The 26,065-nt window shown below is 39.1% G+C and overlaps 2 pseudogenes; both read right to left on the reverse strand.

Moving 5' to 3' along the window:
* Positions 1–3,564: 3,564 nt before the first annotated feature.
* LOC138848311 (high mobility group protein B2 pseudogene) lies at positions 3,565–4,495 on the reverse strand (annotated as a pseudogene).
* A 12,849-nt stretch (positions 4,496–17,344) lies between these two features.
* On the reverse strand, positions 17,345–17,412 carry LOC138848315 (U6 spliceosomal RNA; annotated as a pseudogene).
* Between the last annotated feature and the right edge of the window lie 8,653 nt (positions 17,413–26,065).

Raw genomic sequence — 26,065 nt, forward strand, 5'->3', positions numbered from 1 at the left:
TAAATTTGCCTCTCAATACTGCTTTTGCTGTATCCCATAAGTTTTGATATGTTGTGTTGTTGTCTTCATTTACTTCCAGAAAGTTTTTGATTTCTCTTTTGATTTCTTGAATGACCCAGTGTTCATTCAGGAGCATGTTGTTCAGTCTCCATGTGTTTGCATACTTTCTGGGGTTTCCTGAGTTGCTAATTTCCAGCTTCATCCCACTGTGGTCTGAGAAGCTGCATGGTATGATTCTAATTCTTTTAAATTTGCTGAGACTTGCTTTATGGCCTAGTATGTGATCAATCTTAGAGAAGGTTCCATGCGCTGCTGAGAAGAATGTGAAGTCTGTAGATGTAGGGTTGAAAGTTCTGTAGATATCTGTTAGATCCATTTGGACAATAGTGTCAATTAAATCTGCTGTTTCCTTGTTGATCTTCTGTCCAGATGATCTGTCTATTTCTGAGAGTGGAGTATTGAAGTCCCCCAGTACTATTGTATTGGAATCTAAATCTCCCTTTAAGTCCCTTAACATATCTTTTAAATAGACCGGTGCCCTGTAATTAGGTGCATATACATTTATAATAGTTACATCTTCCTGTTGAATTGAACCCTTAATCATTATATAGTGTCCCTCTTTGTCTCTCTTAACAGTTTTTGTATTAAAGTTTATTTTGTCTGATATTAATATGGCTACACCTGCTTTTTTTTTGGTTTCTGTTGGCATGGAATATCTTTTTCCAACCTTTCACTTTCAGTCTGCATGCCTCTTTGTTAGAGAGATGTGTTTCTTGTAGGCAACAAATAGTTGGGTTGTGTTCTGTGAGCCAGTCAGCCAAATGGTGTCTTTTAACTGAAGAATTCAGACCGTTAATGTTCAATGTGACAATTGATACGTAATGACTTTGCCCTGCCATTTTCCCGGAAATATTTTCTAGTATATGCTTTGAGCTTCCCATGCTCTTTTACTGGTAGGTGTTCTTCCTTTCCCTTCTTTCATATTGATGGCCGTGTTTCTGTGTTTCTGAGTGTAGCACATCTTTAAGTATCTTTTGCAGGGCCGGACGAGTGGCCACAAAGTCTTTCAATTTCTGTTTGCTATGAAAGGTCTTTATTTCACCTTCATTCACAAATGAGAGCTTGGTAGGATATAATATTCTGGGCTGGCAATTTTTCTCTCTTAGCACCTATGCTATGTCTCGCCATTCCCTCCTAGCTTGTAGGGTTTCTGATGAGAAGTCAGCTGTGAGTCTGATTGGAGATCCTCTGAGAGTAATCTGACGTTTCTCTCTTGCACATTTTAGGATCTTTTCTTTATGTTTCACTGTGGTAAGTTTAATTACCACGTGTCGTGGTGAGGATCTCTTTTGGTCATGTTTATTGGGGGTTCTATGAGCTTCCTGTACTAGGATATCTCTGTCCTTCTCCAAACCTGGAAAGTTCTCTGCTAGTATCTCACTAAAAAGGCCTTACAATCCTTTCTCTCTCTCCATGCCTTCAGGAACTCCTAGAACTCGAATGTTGTTTTTTTTAATAGTATCCTGTAGATTCCCAACAATATTTTTTAGGTTTCTAATTTCCTCTTCTTTTCTTTGGTTTGACTGTATGTTTTCCTGTGCTCTATCTTCTAAGTCCGATATTCTCTTTTCTGCTTCACCCATTCTGTTTTTAAGGCTTTCTAATGTGTTTGTCATTTGATCTATTGAGCTCTTCATTTCATTTTGATTTCTCTTGACTATTACACTTTCCTGTTCTACTAGTTTCTGAGTTTCATTTTGACTCTTCCTTAAAATTTCATTTTCACGAGAGAGATTTTCAATCTTGTCCATTAAGGATTTCTGTAGTTCAAGGATTTGCTTTTGAAAACTTCTAAATGTTCTTATCATAAATTTTTTGAAATCCGTATCTTGCATTTCTTCTATCTCATCATCTTCATACTCTTGGCTTGGGGTGTTTTGCTTATTTGGAGGCATCATAGTGTCATCGTTGATCTTGCTCCCTCTATTTCTGTGTTTGTTACTCGGCATAGTTAATTCTTCTTGCGTCACTGTGCGTTTTTTTTTCTTTTTTTTTTTTTTATACTGTGTCCGTGTTAAGTGGACTGCCTGCTGTTGGAGGAGCCTTGGAGGCTTGAGATGGGTGCGGCCTGAGAGCTCTGCCTGGTTCTTCCTGGTTAAGGGTGTGCAAAGGTGACACCCTCAGGTTATGCGTGGTAAATCTCTCTCTTTTTATTTATTTATTTATTTTATTTATTCAGGGGGTAAGTAACACCGCAGGGCAGGGCTGTGCAGAATTGATGGTATTTAGCTTCCAGTCTTTGGCTCCTCTGGACTCCCACTGGGTTGGCTAGGCTACTGAATTGTAGTGACTCAGTTCCTTAACTCTCCCCCATTGATATGTAAATCCAAAGAGGAGGCCTGCTCTTTGTCTCTTGGGAATTCTTCAAGCCTTGCAGCCTTGTAACCTTTGCAAGGTTAGGGGGAAGAGAAACCCCAAAGCTTTTTTTTTTCCTTCTTTCCGGTAGTGAGTTTGCTGCACTTTCCAGCCCCCCTCTAGATTCTGACCCCCGTTTCCCCACCAATGTCTCGGGTTATTGAGCTCACCTCCCCTTCCAGCGCCGATGTGTGGACTCGGAGCCCTGAGCATCCCAAGTCTCCCCGCTGTTGTCTGTGTGGCATGCACTCCCCTTGGAGCACTGTCGCGCAGACCCTGGGGCTTCTGCGTCTGGGTCCCGCGACTTGGCTTCCGCGCGGTGGGCGACCTTGTTCTCCCAGTAGGTCCTCCGATTCACGCCTGCTCCATCCAGAAGGGTTTCCCCTGTATCTTTGTGGGGAATCAAGGCAGGACTGCCTGTTGCTCAGCCACCTACACCCACACCTGAGCAGTTTCTGGACCACTTCCCGCTTGCGAGGTCTCAGGCTTCCTCTTCTCCCATTAGGAAAGTATTAAGGATTCTTTACTTCCATGTAGACTCTGCCCTCTAATGGTGAACAGGGTCCTCTAAACCCACTTGTTGCACAAATGAAAACCCAAGCATTGTCTTCTCCCACAGATGGAGTCTGCTATTGGTTTTGATTTACATTTCCCTAATGGCTAGTGATATTGGGCATGTTCATCTATGTCTTGACAATTGAGATTTCTTCTTCTGAGAAACATCTATTCTGATCATTGCCCATTTCTTACGTGTACATTTTGCTTCTTGTTTGGAGTTTTTCCAGTTCTATATATGTATGTTCTGGCTATCAATCTTTTGTCATAGTCAGAGTTTTCAATGTTTCCTGCCATTCCGTCCATTGTATCTTCACTCTGTTGATTACTTTGTTGTGAAGATGTATCTTAATTTGATATGCTCAAATTTGTATATTTTATTTTTGTTACTTGTGCTTTTGGAATCTTATGCAAACTGTTGTCTCTGCTAATGTTTTACAGTTTCTCATATGTTTACTTAGGTTTTGGGTTTTTTTTTTAACATACATAATTTTATTACAAAATTTTTTTTAAAAAAACAACACAGAATGCAACATCCTAACAAAAAATCCAAATTTACAAATGATACTAATTCCTACAACTTTGCTGCGCTACCATACACAAGTCAAGAAATTAAAGAAACCATTAAATATTTAGGAACATTCAACATCAGAAGCTTTAAAATCTAACTGTATGTAGTAGCCCCTCAAAAAGCTACAACCTGCATTTTTTAAAAAAAGTATTTTCTCTACAAAGAATCTTATCAGCTATACAAAAATCTGTACAGTTTTTTTATACTGAAGCTAATATTGAGCTGCACTTGAATTCACATTCTTAGCAAAACAACTGCCTGAGCACACACGCACACTCCACACTCATCATTACAGGATAGCCATTTATTCTTCATCTTCATCCTCTTCCTCATCATCTTCATCTTCTTCTTCTTCCTCTTCTTCCTCCACATCTTCAGGTTCATTCTTCTTGTTTGAGCCTGTGGGCCTACCAGGGCCCTTCTTTCCCGCTTCACTTTTGCCCTTGGCACGGTATGCAGCAATATCCTTTTCATATTTCTCCTTTAGCTTAGCTGCTTTCTGTTCATATGGTTGTTTATCTTTGGCTGAGTGTTCAGACCGCATCTCACCCAATTTTTTTGCAGTGTCCCCAATGGACAGGCCAGGGTGTTCACTTTTGATCTTTGGGCGATGTTCAGAGCAAAAGAGAAAGAAGGCAGATGGTGGTCTTTTAGGAGCATTGGGATCCTTTTTCTTTCCCTTCTTATCACCCTTGGGAGGAACGTAATTTTTCATCTCCCTGTCATAACAAGCTTTTTCACTTTTTGCCATATCTTCAAACTTGGACTTTTCCTTTGCAGACATGGTCTTCCATCTCTCCGAGCATTTCTTAGAGAATTCTGCGAAATTGACCGAAGAGTCAGGGTGTTTCTTCTTGTGCTCTTCCCGGCACGTCTGCACGAAGAAGGCATAGGAGGACATTTTGCCCCTTGGCTTGTTGGGGTCTCCTTTACCCATGACGACGGAACGGCGGCCACCTGGTGTGAGTTGTTCCTCAGACTCCCGCAGAGCGGCCAGATCTGACGGCATTGCTTCCTTCCCTCAGCTCCGGCATGAACTCAGGATGTGAGGGCGATCTGGCTGCGACATCTGTCACCCCATTGATCGCCAGGGTTGATTCGGCTGATCTGGCTGGCTAGGCGGGTGTCCCCTTCCTCCCTCACCACTCCATGTGCGTCCCTCCTGAAGCTGCGTGCTGGGTCGAAGAGGACGACCTTCCCCGCTAGAGGAGGACCGGTCTTCGGTCAAGGGTATACGAGTAGCTGCGCTCCCCTGCTAGAACCTCAAAACAAGCTCTCAAGGTTTTGGTTTTATATTTAGACTTTTAATTAACCTTGAGTTGCTTTTACATAGTGTATGAGGTGTTGGGGTATCTTTTCAGGCTTCTACATATGGATAATCACTTTCCTTTAAACCATTTGCTAAGGGGATTCTTCTTTCTCCTGTTTGTTTTCTTTCCTTTATTAAATAGGGGTTGGCTGTAGAAAAGTCAGTTTATTTCAGCTGCCTATTTTTTCCATTGAACTATGTGTCTGTTTTTCCAACAGTGCTAACACTGCTTCTATTTTTTTTAAGATTTCTTTATTTGAAAGGCCAGATGCTTCTTCCAAGTCTCTCATGTGGGTGCCAGCACCCAAGAACATGGTCCATCTTCCACCAATTTCCCAGGTGCATTAGTAGGGAGCTGGATTGGAAGTGGAGAACCTGGTCTTCGAGCAACAACATATGGGATACATGCACAGCAGGACAAGGCATTAACCTACTACACCACAGCATCAAACCCTTCCTTATTTACTTCTGCTGTGATCTTTCATTATTCACTTTTCTACTGCCCCACAACTTGACTCATTCCTGTATTTTTTTTTTTTTTCTGGGTCCTGGAGGATGGTAGTAGGTTGCTTCTGGGATATCTTTTTTATGTTAGTAGGTGCTTGGTAATCTAAAATCATAGTTTTTACTTTCTATATTTCTCTGTTAATCACGAGGACCTTCTAGATGACAGCAGAAAATGCTAGCAGAAATGAGGATATATTAATTTGCTAAGAAAATACCACAGAGAATATGATTTAAATCATGGAATTTTACTTCTCAGAGTTGTAGAGCTTGAAAATATCAGATCAAGGTGCTAATAGGCTCGATTTTTCCAGAAGCCCTTCTCTGATGTGACAGACACATCTATCATTTGATCTGCTTAAAAGCACTTTCTTCAGGTAGAGTTATGTTGGTGGTTAGCACTTCAGTGTTTGAGTTTTAGGGAGGCACATTTCAGTCCACAACAGCAAAGGGGCCCTGTGGTCTACTTCAATGACAGCCATCTCTGCGGAGGATAGAAAGTTTGAAATCAGCATTAGGATTTCTCACATTATTACTGTCAGTGCTATCTCCATCAAATGTGCATTCATGTACACACAAACAAAACTACCTGTACACATAAACACATTCAACAGTGGAAATGCCTGATGGTTGTGTACAGATAACATCAATATAATAATCCATAAGATGGCCTATTAGCAGACATTAAAAGAGAATTAGAAAGAATGACAACAAAATCTGCAGTTACCTATATTTATGTCTATATGTATGATATTCAGTATTTATAGTTGCTAAAAGATGAATACTGATGTGTGGAAATAAAAGCTAAACCTTACCTTGCAATATTGCAGCCTAGTCTACATGAAAGATGTCTTCCTAAAACCATTCCCTGGGCCCACTCTGTGGCATAGTAGATTAAGCATCCACCTGCAGCACCAACATCCCACATGGGCACCAGTTTGAGTCCCTGCTCCTGCACTTCCAATCCAGCTCTTTGCTAATGGCCTAGGAATGCAGTGGAATATGCCCTGAGTGCTTGGGCCCCTGCACCCATGTGAGAGACCTGGAGGAAGCTGCTGACTCCTGGCTTCTGGCACCTGGCTTCAGATCGGCCCAGCTCCAGCCATTCTGGCCATTTAGGGGTGAACCAGTGGATAGCAGACCTCTCTTTCTCTTGCTCTCTATATCTGTCACTCTGCCTCACAATAAATAAATACATTTTTTAAAAACTTTTCCCTTTTTAAATTTCTTAATTGTTTTAAAGATTTATTTATTTATTTATTTACAAGTCGAGTTACAGACAGAGAGGAGAACCAGAGAGAAAGAGGGAGGTCTTTCATCTGATGTTCACTCCCTAATTGATTGCAACTGCCATAGCTGTGCTGATCCGATGCCAGGAGCCAGGAGCTAGTTCCAGGTCTCCCAGATCGGTACAGGGGCCCAAGGACTTGGGCCATCTTCTACTACTTTGCCAGGCCATAGCAGAGAGCAGGATCAGAAGTGGAGCAGCTGAGTATTGAACCGGCCCCCATATGGGATGCTGGAGCTTCAGGCGAGGGTGTTAACCTGCTCCACCACAGCACCAGTCCAACATTTTAAATTTCTGATACTCTAAAGTAGCAAAGGACTGCATTACATCTAGGAAAGATGTATTTAAAAATTATAAATCTAGTGCATTTTAGCAGAAGTCCTAACAAATACTTCTGATTTTCTCAACATTATGTATAAATAAATGATAGAATGAGTCATTGTCAGATTAATAGAAGGAGTTTGAGAGGATTGTCTCTCTTTCAATTGTGTTGAATAGTTTGAGAAGCATTAGTTCTTTAAAAGACTTGTAGAATTCAATAGTGAGGCTGTCTGATCCTGGACTTTTCCTTGTTGGGAGGGTCTTTATTACTCATCCAATCTCTGTCTTGGTTTTTGATTTGTTTAGCTTTTCTATGTGTCTTCATGACTCAATTTTGGTATATTGTGTATGTCCAGGAATCTGTTGATTTTTCCTCTAGGTTTTCCAATTTGTTAACCATCACAACAGATGCCCGCATCATATATTGCAGTGCTAATCTGAGTTTTGGGTACTCCACTTCCAAATCAGTTTCATGTTAATATCCCTGGGAAGCAATGGATAATAGCTCAAATTCTTTCCTTCTTGTCATCTAATTTGGAGAACTGTAACCTCAATGGGGACTTGAAACCTGGTCTTGCACAGTGGTAGCCATATAGAAAGTGAACCAGCAGATGGGAGATCTCTCTGCTTCTCTTTCCTTCTCTCTTTGTCTCTGTGTCTCTCTGCCATTTTTTATCATATTAAAATATTTAATTACTTATTTGAAAGAGTTACAGAGAGAGGGAGAGACAGAAATCTTCCACCACCTAATTCATTTTTGAGATGACTTTAATAGCCAGAGTGTGGCCAGGTTGAAGCCAGGAGCTTTTCCTGCAATGTGCGTGGCAGCATCCCAGCCACTTGGGCCAACTTTCCCTGCTTTTTCAGTCCATTGGTAAGGAGCTGGATCAGAAATGGATTGGCTGGTACTTGAACTGGTGCACGTAGAGGATGCCAATGTAACAGATAGCAACTTTGTCCACTGCACCACAACCACCAGCTCCTCTTTCTGCCTTTCCAATAAATAAATCTTTTGAAAAAGAATTTAAGGTAGTAAAAGTAATCATGACTGAGCAATGACAAATTTATTGAAGTGATCCACTTTCTTAAAGGTCTATTTATGAATTTGAAAGGCAGCACTAGAAAGAGAGAGTGGGAGAGATGGATCTTCCTCCTGGTTTGTTCGCTCCTCAAATGGCTGCAGTGACTGTGGCTAGGCCAGACTGATATCAGGAGCCAGGGGCTTCTTCCAGGTCTCTCACATGGGTGCAGGAGCCCCAATATTTGAGTCACCCTGTGCTGCTTTTCCAGACACATTAGCAGGGAACTGGATCCGTTTGGAGCATTAATGTCTATGATACTCTCCTTGCAGTTGAAGGATTTAGAATCCATTTCAATTATGGGTGGGCCAAGTACAACAGCTCCCAATTGTCCAAGGTTTGGATTAGATGGGTTCTGAGAAATTTTGTTAAAATAGTTATTAATCATAACTCTCAGTTTAAGCTTTTCTTACCAAATTTTCATGTTTGCTGATGTTTATATCTATGGGAAAATTGGGTCTCTGGATTGTAACCAATGAAAGCATCCAGACTAACAGTAATAAGGTCAACAGTCAGCAGAATGATGTCCAGCTGAACTGAAATAGCTTTTCTTATTTGGTAGAGGGGTTACCTCCTGCATTATACTGACATACTGACATAGACAGTAGATATTGGAGCCTGTCTCTTCTGCCAAATGGAGAATGCCGCATTTTGATCCATCATATATATATTTATATATTATAATATATATTATATATTTCTATACATAATATAGAATTACATATAATTATCATAAATATATAATATATAATTATATATAAATATTATATATGAATTTATTTATATATAAATATATAATTATTTCTGATCCAGCTCCATACCAATGGATTGAAAAACCAGTGAAAGATGGTCCAAGTGCCTGGGTTGCTGCCACACACATTGGAGGAGGAGCTCCTGGCTTCAACCTGGCCACACTCTGGCTATTGAAGTCATCTCAATAATATATATATATGATATATATAATAGTTATAATAAATTATATAATATTATCTGTTTATAATTATTATATATTATATAATATATGATAAAGCATAATATATTTTATATATGAATATATTTATATACATAAATATATATAAATAAATGTAAATATATATATATATATAGAATTTATTTGCGTATTTGACAGGTGTACTTACAGACAGTGAGAGGAAGAGACAGAGAGAAAGGTCTTCCATATGCTCATTTACTCCCCTAATGACTGCAATGTCTGCAGCTGGGCCAATCTGAGCTAGGAGCTTCTAGGTCTCCCACATTTTGGCAGGGACCAAAGCACTTGGAACAGCTTCTACTGCTTTCCCAGGCTATTGCAGAGAGCTGGATGGGAAAAGGAGAAATGGGGACTAGAACTGGTGCTCATATGGGGTGCCAGCACTGCAGGTAAAGGATTACACCACTGCACCACAGTGCTGGCCCCAGTCTATCCTTTATTAAGGAGATCTCAGTAATCATGTTCAGGTATTGCTGTCCTATATTCATGGCCAAAGTCCTAGCAGGCAACATGGTTTGGAGAATCGTAAGCACAAGGTGTGTAGGAGACTTCATTTCTCATACAGCACAGTTAATAACAAGGTTCCAAGAGGGGAAATTACTTGCATCATAGTCTTTGAGAACTAATGGACATCACAGGTGATCTAAAGAATTTAGAAGGTTTGTGAGCCCCTAGAGTGAAAAAGTCACTGGGAGCACAAGGACAGTGCCTAGAGTTTATTTTGATGGATTTTAGCCCCTTTCATTGGAGGGAGGCCCGAAGAAGCTGGACTGATTAGTAAACCTCAGAAGTGTCTTTTCAAGGTGAAGGCAAACTGAGACTGAGGGGTTTTTGGAAAAACGTTGAACAAAAGACATTTCCCACACGTGGTTAAGACACATCATTTATCTACTGATTTTCATCAGATCTGTTAACATTAGGTATAAGGTACAGTGGACATGGTGGATGGCATATAGCAATATGATTTTAGTAATATATCATGAGGTGCTTTTTTTAAATGGATTTAGCAGGTAAAATTGGGCTACCTAATGGGATGTAGCTGGAATAATCACCTTTTTGTTAAATAAATCTGAGGTAATAAATGTTAGTGTATGAAGACATTGAGTTTTCTTTTATTGGGCCTTCTTGGTTATTTTAATCTGGGATCTGCGAATTCTCATTTTCTTTATTTTATTCCTCATCATGTCGGACCAACTCTGCTGCTTTGGGGATTTTTTTAGTACATCTGATATTTGGAAATTTAGACAATAGTATAGTTAAAATGAGATGTACCAAGTAAAGTATTTATTTTTATTCTGATACATATTTTGGAATTCTTCTAAAATTCCTATTGAGTATCCTTGTTAAATTTAGTTGCATCCCAGGTTAAGACTTATTGGAGGCAGGCTCCATGGCTCAATAAGCTAATCCTCCACCTGCGGTGCAGGCACACCAAGTTCTAGTCCTGCTGGGAGAGCCAGATTCTGTCCCAGTTGCTCCACTTCCAGTCCAGCTCTCTGCTATGGCCCAGGAGTGCAATGGAGGATGGCCAAAGTGCCTGGGCCCCGTACCTGCATGGGAGACCAGGAGGAAGCACTTGGCTCCTGGCTTTGGATCAGCGCCATGTGCCAGCTGCAGCACACTGGCCGCAGCGGTCACTAGGGGGTAAACCAACAGAAAAAGGAAGACCTTTCTCTCTGTCTCTCTCACTGTCCACTCTGCCTGTCAAAATAAAAAATAATTTTTATAAAAAGACTTATTGGAGCCACTTTAGTGATTACACCCATGAAACTTTGTTAATAAATGCAAATAGAACCTGGGAAAATTGATGTATATCTTATGCTGTAGAGACTTAAGATTGAACATCTTTTTTATCTTTTTTAATTATATAATTTAAAAACAAATTTTAGATTTTTTTTTTTACTTTACTAAGTCACAGCTCTGGCCCCATTAATATGACTTAACAATGTTTTTTCCTCTCAGACTTATCTCTATTGTTTCAGTTAACTGCATGCCTTTTCTTTACATTCAGATTCCCTCAGCTGTCAAAGCTTATTCATCTTAATTCTGTTGTTCCTATTTCCCTCCCTTTTATTCTGTCCCTAGGCTAATTGAGATCATGATTCTCCATTCCTTCTGTGTGGTGTCACAGTAGGCTTGAAGTGTTCTTTTTCTCTTCTGATTTCTAAAGAAAGAAATTATGTATTCCCCCAGTTTAGATATTTTAATAATGCACTCTAAAACAAAGGTTAAATGTTCTTAATTTGACAAGAATTTTCGGGGCCAGTGGTGTGGCATAGTGGGTAGAGCCACCACTTGCAGTGCTGGCAGCTCATATGGATCCAGATCTCTGCTATAGCCTGGGAAAGCAGTAGAAGATGGCCCAAGTCCTGGGCCCCTGCACCCATGTGGGAGACCTGGAAGAAGCTCCTTGCTCCTGGCTTTGGATTGGCACAACTCTGGCCATTGCAGCCAACTGGGGAGAGAACCAGTGGATGGAAGACCCCTCTCTCTTCTCTGCCTCTCTCTGTGCAACTCTGACTTTCAAATAAATAAATAAATCTTTTAAAAAAAGATTTTTTTCTAATTTTAGATTTGTTCTACTTCATTGCCACTTCAGGGTGTGTGTAAGGAGTGCATATCCAGTTTTTCTATTTTGGAATTTGGGGATTTTGTATTAGCTCTGCTGTGTATTCATTTTTCTTGAGCATTGGTGATATCTTCTCCTTAGTTGTATTAAGAGAGAGAGCAATAGCCCTCATGTCTTTTTAGGTAAGTAAGACATATTAAAAACAGAGCATTCAGTATACATTCATAGTATTTTGACTTGTTCAATTGATTTTCCTGACCTCCCTTGGATATTCTTGGTCTTTGCTGTACAACTTTCTATACTCATTAATTCTTTGATATTCCCAAATCCAGAAAATGAATGACTCAACAGCTGTGTTCCTGTATTTGCTGGGATTCAGGGTAAGAAGCAAAGTGGAGGTGTTCAGGAATCTAAAGTTACATGCTACATAGCAAAGCACATCATTTCCTATACAAAGTGACTGGGAAATCCAGAATCTTTTGCACACATATTGGATCCTGAACTATTACTGACCTATTCAGTAAGATTTTAATGTATTTATTTTCTGTGTGTGTGTTTGTATTTCTAAATAAACTCTGCTGGGCTACTTAACATTAACATGTATTGCAGAATTCTTTCATCAGTTTTTACTTTTAAAAAGTTTCTCTTTCAGTTTTATGGGAGAGGGTAGAAGTTTCCTGCTATGTAACTGAAAATTCATTCATTCATTCATTAAAGTTAAAAATATTTGTTGCAAATTGGTAGAATACTATTAATTCTCATGTGATTTACATGAAACTAAATACATTCTCTATTTTGTTTTGCTTAAAATTTCTGCATGTGTGGACTTCTTTTTTCCTTCTTGCCCCAAATCCCTTTTTGTATTGGGATGGCAAATGGGTTTTACACTGGAGAAAACATGTTATTTTGGCAAAGAAGTACTTAGCGTTCCTGCTTCAAGTATTCAAATATTGCATTGGAAATCAGTATATTTGTTTACTGTACAAATGTCCTTCATACAATTTTGTAATCTTCTGGGATGGGAGAGGAAGCAGGAAATAGGAGGATTATGGGTGGGAGGGATGTTTTGGGGGAGGGGAAGCCACTGTAATCCAAAAGCTGTACTTTGGAAATTTATATTTATTAAAAAAATTAAACAATTTTGTAATCTTCATCTTCCTTTTTATTTCATCCTTTTTTTAAAAAAAATTCATTTATTTTACTTGAAAATCAGAGTTACACAGAGAAGGAGAGAGAGAGAGCAGTCTTCCAACCGCTGGTTCACTCCCCATTTGGCCACAATGGCTGGAGCTCTGCCAATCCAAAGCCAGGAGCCAGCAGCTTCTTTTGGGTCTCCTATGCAGGTGCAGGAGCCCAAGGGCCTGGGCCATCCTCTACTGCTGGATAGTAAGTCTTACTTGCCTAAAAAGATGGATAGTAATTTGAGTAGCCAGGACTTGAACTGGCACCCAATTGGAATGTCAGCACTGCAAGCCACAGCTCTACTTGCTACTCCACAGCATCAGCCCCCTAAATTCTTATGAGTATTGCTACACGATTGGAATTTATAATTGATAATGCTGAACAATTGAAACTGTCTTATTTACAATTGTAGGACTGGATATGGCAGTTCTACTTGAAGTAAAGTATGTAGCCTGCTTATTGTATGATTTTCGGAAAAGCATGTATTTATATATAACAGCAGATCTGTTAATCATTTAAAAGTGAATTGTCATGATTACCCAGATGTAAAGAATGCAATATGTGCTAATGAGTTAGCAGTCACAGACATTTAGAATTAGAGGGATTTTAGAACTTTTTCAATACTGCAGTTTTTATGAAAAACTAATAATTTTTTTTATTTGACAGGTAGAGTTATATACAGTGAGAAATCAAAAAGGCCTTCCTTCCATTGGTTCAGTCCCCAGATGGCTGCCACAGTTGGAGCTGTGCCCATCCAAAGCCAGGAGTCAGGTGCTTTCTCCTGGTCTCCCATCCGGGTGCAGGGCCCAAGCACTTGGGCCATCCTCTACTGCCTTCCCGGGCCATAGCAGAAAGCTGGACTGAAAGAGGAGCAACCAGGACTAGAACACTTTGCCCATAAGGGATACCAGCACCACAGGTGGAGAATTAACCAAGTGAGCCACGGCGCTGGCCCCCGATAAATTTACTCTTAACAAAATATCAAAATATCTTATTTAGTATAAAGTTAGTAGTGAAAAGAGACTACCTTGTTGAACACAGAAATTTGAGATTATATTTCTTGGTATTAATTTGCATCTTAAGGCTTATTGCCTAGTTTATTTCAATATTTCAATCTAATATTACTAATAATATCTTGTACTTAGTGGTTCACTGTGTGCCAGACAATATTCTTTTGATTTTTTAAAAGATTTATTTATTTATTTATTTGGAAGTCCGAGTTACACAGATAGTGAACAAGAGGAAGAGAGAGAGTTCCTCCATCTGCTTTTTCATTCCCCAGATGGCCTAAAAGGTCAGAGATATGCCAATCTGAAACCAGGAGCCAGGACCTCTTCAGGGTCTCCCATGCAGATTCAGGGGCCCAAGGACTTGGGCCAACTTCCTACTGCTCTCCCAGGCTATAGCAGACAGCTGAATGGAAAATGGAGCAGCCTGGACTTGAACCGGCCTCCATATGGGATGCCCCCACTGCATGCAGTGGCTTTACTAGCTACACCACAGCACTGGCCTCAAGACAATGCTCTAAAATGATGCATTAATTATTCCCAAATATTGAAAAGTGGCATGGTACACATTTGAATGTGTTGTTTTGTACTAGTTGTAGAAACAGTTTAAAATATATTTAGATTTAAAAATGTAAGCTTTGATCTAAAGGTTTACTTTCCCTTAAGGTGCCTGTTTGGAAACTGAGAGATCATTGAAGTCTCAAGATAGAGTACAACTGATCTTATCCAAGCCTCCTTTATCACATGAGGATGCTAAATGCCAAGCCCAGAGAAGTAAAGTGAATTGTTCAAGGTCACATAGGTAAGTTGTGGCAGGGATAATTCTGTATTAGCATTAGGTATCCTGATACATAGGCCACTGTTCTGTCAATTTTGTACTCCTTCTGGAGTTAAAGATTCTAAGTTGTGGAAAATTGAATTTGGAAATTTAGTGGTTGCTATGTTGTTATGGTGAGAAATTTCTGTGTATAGCTATGAGTTGCTTAAATTTTATTCAATATATTTTTCTAGTATGTTTGCTATTTATTTGAAATGTATAACAAATAGCTTCATCTATTTGCCAAAAGAATTTTTTAAAGATTTATTTATATTATTTGAAAGTCAGAATTACACAGAGAGAGAAGGAGAGGCAGAGAGAGTGGTCTTCCATTCACTGGTTCACTCCACAGTTGGCCTCCATGGCTGCAGCTGTGCTGACTGGAAGGCAGGAACCAGGAGCCTCTTCCTGGTCTCCTATGCAGTTGCAGGGGCCCAAGGACTTGTACCATTTTATAGTGTTTCCCAGGCCATAGCAGAGAGCTGGATAGGAAGTGGAGCAGCCAGGTCTTGAACTGATGCCCCTATGGAATACCAGCACTGCAGGTGGCAGCCTCACCCACTATGCCACAGTGCCAGCCCTTGCCAAAAGAATTTATAGAAGCTATTCCATATATACACTTAACAATTATTTAGTTACTTGACATGAACTATCCCTGCATATTTGAAAATTTTGAATGGTATCACTTGGGTTTTAAGAATGTTATATTTTAGGTCTCTTAATATTTTTAGTGATGATGTTTTAAAGGCCCTTCCTGTTTTATGAAAAATGATAAGGATTTTGTTTTACAATGGCCATAGTATTACTACTTAAAGCAATAGATTAAATAACACTTTTAAACAAAGTCATTTAATACTAAATTCTAACACACTGGTATATTTTAAAGTGAGAAACTGGATTTCTTTCAGATATTCTAAAGAAGAATGATAATCAAAATTGAAGACATCTACAGTTTTTAATCACTTGTTTTAAATATTGGTCATAATGGTCCAATTTTGAGTTTAATTTTAATTAGCTTTTAAATGATTCAATATGTTTTATAGAAAAAATTCGGAGAACATAATTATATACTCAACCTCCCTCCCTTCTTTTTCCTTCTTTGTCATTTTTTTTAGCTTATGAAATGACATTTTCAGTTTACATTACATTAAAAAGGGTTCTTGAATCAAGGGACAAGTTTAACAGGCAAAAAGCAAAAAGATCGTAATTTAGAGGGAATACAGACAATGGCTCTAAACAATATTTGAATATCACATCTAAACAATATTTGAATAAATTGATAAATATTTTAATTTCTCCTACTAAAATGCTCAAAGTCTTTAATTATTTATCAAATATTAGTGCAAAATTATGGATTTAAATGATCCCAAAAAGTGATGAATTTTTGTGTAATAAAGTCCAATTTTTGTCAAGGCTTTTTGACAGTCTCACAGAAAACTTATGTTTGTGAATGGGAAGAATAATACCAAAATATCCATACTACCAAAAGCAATTTGCAAATTCAATGTAATCCCAATCAACATACCAACGATGTTCTCAGAGCTAGAAAAAATGATGCTAAAATTCACATAGAAACATGAGAGATGCTTAACATCTAAAGCAATATTATAAAGCAAAAAAAAGCTGGAGACATCACACCATATTTTAAGACATATTACAGGGGTCAGCACTATGACAAAGCAGGTAAAGTCACCGTCTGCAGTGCCGGCATCTCATATGGGTGCCAGTATGTTTCCCAGCTGCTCCACTTCTTATACCCCTCTCTGGTATAGCCTGAGAAAAAAGTAGAAAATGGCCAAAGTCTTTGGGCCCCTGCACCTGCATAGAGACCTGGAAGAAGCTCCTGACACTTGGATTCAGATCAACAGAGCTCCGGCCATTGTGGCCATTTGGGGAGTAAACCAGTGGATGGAAGACCTCTCTCTCTCTCTGCCTCTACCTCTCTGTAACTCTGCCTTTCAAATAAATATACTGCAAAAAAAAAAAAAAGAAGAAGTGTTAGCACTGATATAATAACAGACACATAGTTCAATGGAAAAGACTTGGTAGCATAGAAATAAACCCAAATTTCTACCAGCAACTCATATTTAACAAAGGAACTAAAATGAACTGGAGAAAGAAGAATCTCTTTCACAAGTGGTGCAGAGGAACTTGATTATCCATATGTAGAAGCCTGAAAAGAGACTCCAACATCTCTTACACTATGTGAAAGTGAACTCACAGTGAATTAAAATGTAATCATAAGACCCAAACCCAAGTAAACATAGGGAAACTCTAAATATTGTCAACACACAATAGCTTTTGGGTAAGATTCCAATAGCAATAGTCACAAAAATAAAAACAGAGACATTTGAGTATATCCAACTAAGATACTTCTTCACAACAAAGTAAACATCAGAGTGTAGATACAATGAACAGATGGCAGGAAAAATTAAAACTCTGAATGTTTACAGATTTCCAGAACATTTACATGAATTGGAAAAACTCCAAAAAATACAGTGAAGAAACAGGCAAGGATCTGAATAGACATTTCTCAGAAGAAATGTACATGGTCAAAACATGTGAATATGCCCGATGTCACTAGCCATTATGTAAATATAAATCAGAACACCATATCAGTCTCCAACACCTGTGGGAGAATACAACACTCAGGTGTTTGTGTGTGCAGCAAGTGGGTTTAGAGGACCCTGTTCACCTCTGGAGAGCAGAGCCTACAGGGAGGTAAAGAAACCTTACTGCGCAGGGGCATGCTAATCTTCTCTGTATCATTCCAATTTTAGTATATGTGCTGCCGAAGCGAGCACATGTGCTGCCGAAGCGAGAAAGAGATGAAAAGAATTTATCTCAGCTAGCCACTAATATTCAAGAAACAAGGTCTTCAGGAAAGCCAACTCAACTGACATTTTCATGTCATTGTTAAATAAAGGAAAAATTATCTAGGTTCAGCAATACGTAGTTTATAAGAGAAAGACTACAGAGTAATTTCCTTGGCATAGAAATAACTTTTTTTTTTTTTTTTTTTTTTTTTTTTTTTTTTTTTTTTTTTTTTTTTTTTTTTATCCATGAGGGCTTGCTATCACCACCACACACCCACATCCCATATACAAATGCCTGGCTTGAGTGGTAGCTTCTCTGCTTTGAGGCAAGTTTCTGCTAGTGTGCACCCTGGGAGGAGACGGAGGATGGCAGAAGTGCTTGGGTCCCTGCACCCAAATGGGACATCCAGAATGAATTCCCAGTTCCTGGTTGTGGCTTGGTCAAGCTTTGGCTATTGCAAGTGTCTGGGGAGTGAAGCAGTGGTTCCCTCTTCCTGTCACTCTGCCTTTCAAATCAATAACTGTTGTTGGTAATGACTAATAATGATATTCACTGATTGTCAAATTTTGAATCTATTAATTATAGACAATTTCTCTTTGTATTTTTAAACTTTCATAATGTTCTGTAGCCAATTTCATCACTAGAAATAAAAACTTTTCCTCAAAAAAAAAAAAAAAGAAACCTTACTGCTTTCCTAATGTGCTTATTAAGTTCTTGACCAGCGCCTGTTAGTCTTGCCACAAACTTTCTAGTCTTACTACTTTCCTTCTTCTTCTTCTCTGTGACTTGTAAAATAGTATACATTCTATATACTGTGGATACTTTTGATTTATTTTATTCCTTCGGTCTCCTATGAAGTTCCTCCACAAAAGCACAGCCCTCAAAATATTCATTCATTTATGCAGTCTGCAGATTTCATGAGCTACTAAATTCCAAGTAGTATGTTAAAGGCAAGATCTGGGCCTAAGAGAAAAGTGGTCTAAATTCTGTGCCTAGAAGAGGATTTGGGACATAGTAGAACTTCAGTGAAGTGCTATGTGAATGACATGCACTCATTAAATGAGTAATCTAAAGCATACACTTCATTTAAGCAACACAGCAGCCCTACTCACCTCAGGTAGAGCAATTGAGAGGAATAATGTGAACAAAAATAAGACATCAATAAGTTGAATAATAACAGAGAAAAAACAAAATGAGATAGATGCCAACATTACTGAGCTATTTTTGAGGAATTAAATTGATAGAGGGGCTGGCATTGTGGCCAAGTGGGGAAAGCTGCAATCTGTGAGGCCAGCATAACATCTGAGTTCCACTTTGAGTTTAGGAATCTCCACTTCCAATTTAGCTCACTGCTAAACACCTGGGAAACCAGCAGAAGATGGACGAAGGACTCAGGTCCTTGCCACTCATGTGGGAGACTTGGATGAAGCTCCTGACTCCAGCATGCCCCAGGCTCAACTGTTGAAACTCTCTGGGGTGTGAGCCAGCAGATGAAAGCTATCTATGTCTTTCCCTCTCTCTCTAAATCCACCTTTCAAATAATAAAGATTTAATAAACAAATTAACTGATTTCAAAATACACAAAAACATGAACAATACTATATCATTTTTATGCCAAACTGATAAAAAATAACAAATGCTAGAGAGCACATGGGAAAAGAAAACCACCATATATGGTAGGTGAAAACACAAGTTAGTACAGATGTTATGCAGAACAGTATGGTCATTCCTTAAAAAGGATAAAAATTGGGGCTGGCGCTGTTGTGCAGTGAGTTAAAGCCCTGGCCTGAAGGGCCAGCATCCCATTTGGGTGCCAGTTCTAGTTCCAGCTGCTCTTCTTCCAATACAGCTCTCTGCTATCTCCTGGGATAGCAGTAGAAGATGGCCCAAGTCCTTGGGCCCATGCACCCATGAGGGAGACCCAGAGGAAGCTCCTGTCTCCAGGTTTCAGAATGGCATAACTCTGGCCTTTGTAGTCATCTGTAGAGCGAACCAGCTAATGGAGGACCTCTCTGTGTCTCTACCTCTATTGTAACTCTTTCAAATAAATAACAAAAATTAAACTAAGATAAAAATTGACCTACCATGTGAGAGTTATCTTGCTCTTGGCTATATAGAATAAGGAAATTTTATTAGAAGGAAAGGAGGAGAGCATATCAAAGATACAGCAATTTTCCCATAACACAGCCACTATAACACAGTTCACTGCAGCCAGGATGTGAAACCAATCTAGCTGTCCATCAGTGAAAAACAATGGACAGGGCAACCTCTTTTAGATACAAAAAAAGAACAAAATATTATTAAATTAATTGAAATAAGCCAGAAGCAGGAACACAAATGTCACCTGGTCCTTGTCACATGTGGAAGTGAAAGAAAATAATGGATCTGAACACAGAACTGTGATTACTAGAGGCTGAGAAGGGAAGCAGCTAGGGATAGAGGGGGATTGGATAATAGGTATCAAAAATCAAAGAGGCAGAAAGAACTTCTGGTGTTCCATAATATAATGAGATGACTACATTCAACCATATTAGGTTCTGTGTAAAGAACTGAAGGAGAGGAGCTGGTAGTCTCAAATCATGGAGAAGAATTAGAAACTGTAGTTGCTTGGGGGCCAGCATTGTGGCACAGTGGGCTAACACCCTGGCCTGAAGCACCAGCATCCCCTGTGGGTACCAGTTCTAGTCCTGGCTGCTCCTCTTCTGATCCAACTCTCTGCTATGGCCTGGGAAAGCAGTAGAAGATGGCCCAAGTCCTTGGGTCCCTGCACCCAAGTGGGAGATCTGGAAGAAGCTCCTGGTTCCTGGAATCAGATTGGCAGAGCTCCGGCCATTGTGGCCATCTGGGGAGTGAACCGGCAGAGGAAGGCCTCTCTCTCTCTCTGCTGCTACTTCTCTCTGTAACTCTGTCTTTCAAATAAATAACTCTTTAAAAACTTAATAAAACTGTAGTTGCTTAGCTTGATCACTTTTTACTGCATAAATGTGTGCAAATATTGCACTACACCCTGTAATAATGCATGACTAGGACACATTAATCACAAATTATTTCAATGAAATTTTAAAAATTAGAAGCATTTCTTTATATTAACAATGAACTATTTGAAAATGAAATTAGAGAAACATTTCCATGCATAGCAGCATAAGAACCAGGAACCAATGTCTTCAATGTTATCAGTGATGAATCAGATTCACAGCCCCCAGCACTCAGTTTTTGCCATATACTTTACCATGGCAATTGTGGGCATATAGTAGTAAATCAATGGACAGGAATCCTTTGTCTCTAAATCTGCTAAATAAATAAACAAGGAATTCATCAAAGAAAAAGAGATATCAATTTGGATGCCAGGCACAAAAACACATGCACTTGAGCTATCCTCCAGTTTGTGATGCCAACAAATCTTTCAGACATGTTACATTTTCAGAGACTTTTCTGTAATCTTGCTAAGCTTTCTGGAAATCGGCCTTATAGCAAAGGGTTTCCCAATTCCATTACACTCATGATATTTCTTTTGTGTGATATATTAGTTTACCATCTAGAGATAATTTATGGTACAAAACTTTTCTATGCATGCATGTTTTCTCATTTGTGAGTCTATTCATGGGAATTGAAGACTGATTTATAACAGAAATACATTTTCCAAATTCATTGCATAGACTTTTGTTCCTTATGAATTCTCTGAAGTCTGTTGATGTCTAATTTCTGGCTAAAGGTTTTATTGTATTTACAGCATGCAAAGACTATCACCTTTTGTGAATTCTGTGTCTATACAAGCCTGAAATAAAGAAAATGTTTTTGCACAATCAGTATACGCCTAAGAAACCACCTGTGTCAATTCTCTGATGTACCATTGACTTCTGACTCTAATAATATTTATAAGCTTTCTCCTTTACATGAGTCTCTGTTGGATAGGATGTGATTTCCAGCAAAAGGTTTTGTCACAATACTTACATGAATTTTGGAGAAAAGCTCTTCCACATTCATTATATTGTTAAGGTCTCTCCCTTGTTCAAATTCCATGATGGATTATGAGGCATTACCTATGTGAAATGACTTTCTCACATTTATTTCATTCATTAGATATATATGTTGTGCATTCTGATATAAGGAGAGATTTGGGCAGAGCTTTCCAACACTCATTACACCCATAAGGTTTCTCTCCCACGTGAATTCCCTGTTGTCTTATGAGGTATGGCTTCTAATTAAAGGGATTTTACTTTCAAAGGAGTTTTTCCCTATATGAATTTGATGATGTACAATGAGGGCTGAATTATGGTAAAAGGCTCTGAGTCATTACATTCATAAAATTGCTCCCCATGAGAATTCTTTTATGTTTGATGAGGTCTGATTTGCACCACAAAGGCTATTCACATGTATTATATTCATGCATTTCTCCCCTTGGTGAATTCTCTAATATTTCATGAGATATAACTTGCACAAAAAGGTCAAGTAGAAAATTCCCTGTGTGGATACTCTGATATCTTATGAGTTATGAAGTACAGCAAAGAGGCTTTCCACCATCCTTCCATCCATAAAACCTACCTAAATTGAGCAACAAAGATATAGAAAACCTAAACACACACATAACCAGATGGAAATGATACCAGTAATAAAGACCATCACTACCAAGAAAACCCCAAAACTGGAAGGCTTCACTGCTGAATTCTAACAGACATTTAAAGCACTAACTGCAATTCTTCTCAAGTTATTCAAAACAATTGAGAGAGAGGCGATTCTCCCAAATTCTTTCTATGAAGCCAACATCACCTTCATTCCTAAACTTGAAAAAAGTGCAACAAAGAAAGTAATTATAGACCAATTTCCCTGATGAACATACATGCAAAGATCTGCAACAGAATTCTGGCCAATTGAATCCAACAATGCATCAGAAAGATCATCCACCCAGACCAAGTGGGATTTATCCTTGGTATGCAAGGATGGGACCAAAGGCTTTTCCACAGTCATTTCATTTATAAGCTTTCTCCATGGTGTGAAGGCTCTGATACTTTCTGAGGTTTGACTTCTCAGCAAAGGTTTTTCCACAGTCATTGCAATCATAAGGTTTCCCCCAGTACAAATTGTCTGATGCTTTGTGAGCTTTGATTTCTCAGCAAAGGCTTTTCCACAATGATTGCATTCATAAGGTTTCTCCCCTCTGTGAATTCTCTGATGATTTATGAGGTTTGCCTTCTGGCCAAAGGATTTTCCATAGTAATTGCATTCATAAGGTTTCTCACCTGTGTGAATTCTCTGATGATTTATGAGGTTTGCCTTCTGGCCAAAGGATTTTCCACAGTCATTACATTCAAAAGGTTTCTCACCTGTGTGAATTCTCTGATGATTTATGAGGTGTTTCTTCTGGCCAAAGAACTTCCCACAGTCATTAGATTTGTAAGATTTCAACCCTGTGTGAATTCTCTGATGTCTAATGAGATCTGACTTCTGGTGAGTGGTTTCCACACAATCATTACACACATGAGGGTTTTCCACAATATGAGTGCTGTGATGGAGGGTATTTAATACTGAATGAATTCCCACAAGGTTTACATGCATAGGATTTCTTCCCTATATTTGGTCTATGATTCAGTCTAACATGTGATTGGTAAATGACAGGTTCCACAGTCCCAATATACTTATAAATGTTCTCTCTTTTCAGGTGAATACAATCAGAATTCCACAGTCAGTCAGCTGGGAGGGGTGGATGAATCCGGAAACAGCTGGTTTCCTTGTACTAAAACAAGCGCCATATCACGAAGGACTCTTGCATTTCTTTTTCTTTTTTGCATTTTTCACATTTTCTTATTTATCATGGTTTGTAATAAATTTTCTGATGTGGGTTGTGGTTTTGAGGCTGGCTTAAGGAGTTCAGGGAACCAGAGGAATGGTCTTTTTCAATTAGGGCACAGCTGTTGTTTCTCTCCAATTCTGGCTTTCTGTAATTGCTTTGGGTGCCTCAGGCAATTTTTCATTTTGAGCGACTTTTTCCTAAATGCTTTGTTGGTCTGAGTTGGTTTTGCCTTTTTCCTTTTCAAATAGTGTATTCCGATGCAATACAAACAAGGGTTTAGAACGAGGATCCATCAGGAAATTGAAAAACAGAACATATTGGGTTTTCATGATTAGAAATCATAGGCAACATGACCAAGATGAGTTTTTGGGTTTTGGAAAATGACATAGAACCCTTCCACTGAGGGGCAGATATTAATTTCCTCCAAATCGAGAGTGAGTGCGATTTTCAGGTGAATTCAATCAGAATTCCACAGCCAGTCAGCTAGGAGGGGTGGATGAATCCGGGAACAGCTGGTTTCCTTGCAACTAAATCAAGCCCAATATCACAAAGGACTCTTGCATTTCTTTGGCTTCTTTCTCTTTTTTCTTTTTATCATGGTTTGTAATGAATTTTCTGATGTGAGCTTTGGTTTTGAGGCTGCAATATAGAGTTCAGTGCACAGGAGGAATGGTCTTTTTCAAACAGGGCATAGCTGTTGGCCTGCTTCAATTCTGGCTTGCTGTCATTGTTTTGGGTGCCTCAGCCGATTTGTGGTTTCTTGAGCGGCAATTTCCTAAATGTTTTCTTGGTCTGAGTTGGCTTTGCCTTCTTCATTCCCAAATTCTGTATTCTGACGCAACACAAACAAGAGTTTGGACAGAGTAGCCATTATGAAATAAAAAACATTACAAATGGGCATTTGAAGAATATAAATCTACAGGTAACACGACCAAGGTGAGTTTTTGTGTTTTGGAAAATCAAATGGAACACTTTGGCTGAGGTGACAGATATTAATTGCCTATTAACTGAGTTTCACTGTGATTTTCAGGTTAATTCAGTCAGAATTCCACAGGCAGTCAGCTGGAGGGGTGGATGAATCCTGGAACAGCCGGTTGCCTAGCGACTAAATCAAGCCCTATATCATTATGGATTCTTGCATTTCTTTGGCTTTTTTCTCTTTTTTCTTATTTATCATGGTTTGTAATGAATTTTCTGATGTGAGCTTTGGTTTTGAGGCTGGCATATTGAGTTCAGGGCACAAGAGGAAGGTTCTTTTTCAATCAGGGCACAGCTGTTGGCTTGCTCCACTTCTGGCTTGCTGTCATTGTTTTGGGTGCCTCAGCTGATTTGTGGTTTCTTGTGTGGCAATTTCCTAAATGTTTTCGGGATCTGAGTTGGTTTTGCCTTCTTCCTTCCCAAATTTTGTATTCTGATGCAATACAAGCAAGATTTTGGACAGAGTAGCCATTATGAAAGAAAAAAAAAAAAACACAGCAAATTGACCTTTCAGGATTAGAAATCCATAGGCAACACAACCAAGGTGAGATTCTGTGTTTTGGAAAATGACATGGAACGCTTCTGCTGAGGTGACAGATTCTAATTCCCTCCAAATGGAGTGTGAGAGCGATTTTGAGGTGAATTCAATCAGAATTCCAAAGTCAGTCTGTGGAAGGGGGGGATGAATCTGGAAACCGCCAGTTTCTTTGTGTCTAAATCCTGCCAAATATCACAAAGGACTCTTGCATTTCTTTGGCTTTTTCACATTTCCCTTATTTATCATGGTTTGTAATGAATTTTCTGATGTGAGCTTTGGTTTTGAGGCTGGCATATTGAGTTCAGGGCACAAGAGGAAGGTTCTTTTTCAATCAGGGCACAGCTGTTGGCTTGCTCCAATTCTGGCTTGCTGTCATTGTTTTGGGTGCCTCAGCCGATTTGTGGTTTCTTGAGTGCCAATTTCCTAAATGTTTTCTGGGTCTGAGTCAGTTTTGCCTTCTTATTCCCAAATTTTGTATTCTGATGCAATACAAGCAAGATTTTGGAGAGTAGCCATTATGAAAGAAAGAAAAAAAAAAAAACACAGCGCATTGCCCTTTCAGGATTAGAAATCTACAGGCAACACGACCAAGATGAGTTTCTGTGTTTTGGAAAATGACATAGAACGCTTCTGCTGAGGGGACAGATTCTAATTCCCTCCCAAATGGAGTGTGAGTGTGATTTTGAGGTGAATTCAATCAGAATTCCAGAGTCAGTCTGTGGAAGGGGGGGATGCATCTGGAAACAGCCAGTTTCTTTGTGTCTAAATCCAGCCAAATATCAAAAAGGACTCTTGCATTTCTTTGGCTTTTTCACATTTCCCTTATTTATCATGGTTTGTAATGAATTTTCTGATGTGACCTTTGGTTTTGAGGCTGCAATATAGAGTTCAGGGCACCAGAGGAATGGTCTTTTTCAAACAGGGCACAGCTGTTGGTGTGCTCCAATTCTGGCTATTGTCTTTGTTTTGGGTGCCTCAGCTGAAATTTGGTTTCTTGAGTTTCACTGCGATTGTCAGGTTAATTCAGTCAGAATTCCACAGGCAGTCAGCTTTAGTGGTGGATGAATCTGGGAACAGCCGGTTTCCTTGCAACTAAATCAAACCCAATATCCTTATGGATTCTTAGATTTATTTGGCTTTTTTCTCTTTTTTCTTATTTATCTTGGTTTGTAATGAATTTTCTGATGTGAGCTTTGGTTGAGGCTGCAATATCGAGTTCAGGGCACAAGAGGATGGTTCTTTTTCAATCAGGGCACAGCTGTTGGCTTGCTCCACTTCTGGATTGCTGTCATTGTTTTGAGTGCCTCAGCCGATTTGTGGTTTCTTGTGTGGCAAT

This window comes from Oryctolagus cuniculus, unplaced genomic scaffold, assembly GCF_964237555.1.
Source record: "Oryctolagus cuniculus unplaced genomic scaffold, mOryCun1.1 SCAFFOLD_73, whole genome shotgun sequence".
Lineage (NCBI taxonomy): Eukaryota > Metazoa > Chordata > Mammalia > Lagomorpha > Leporidae > Oryctolagus > Oryctolagus cuniculus.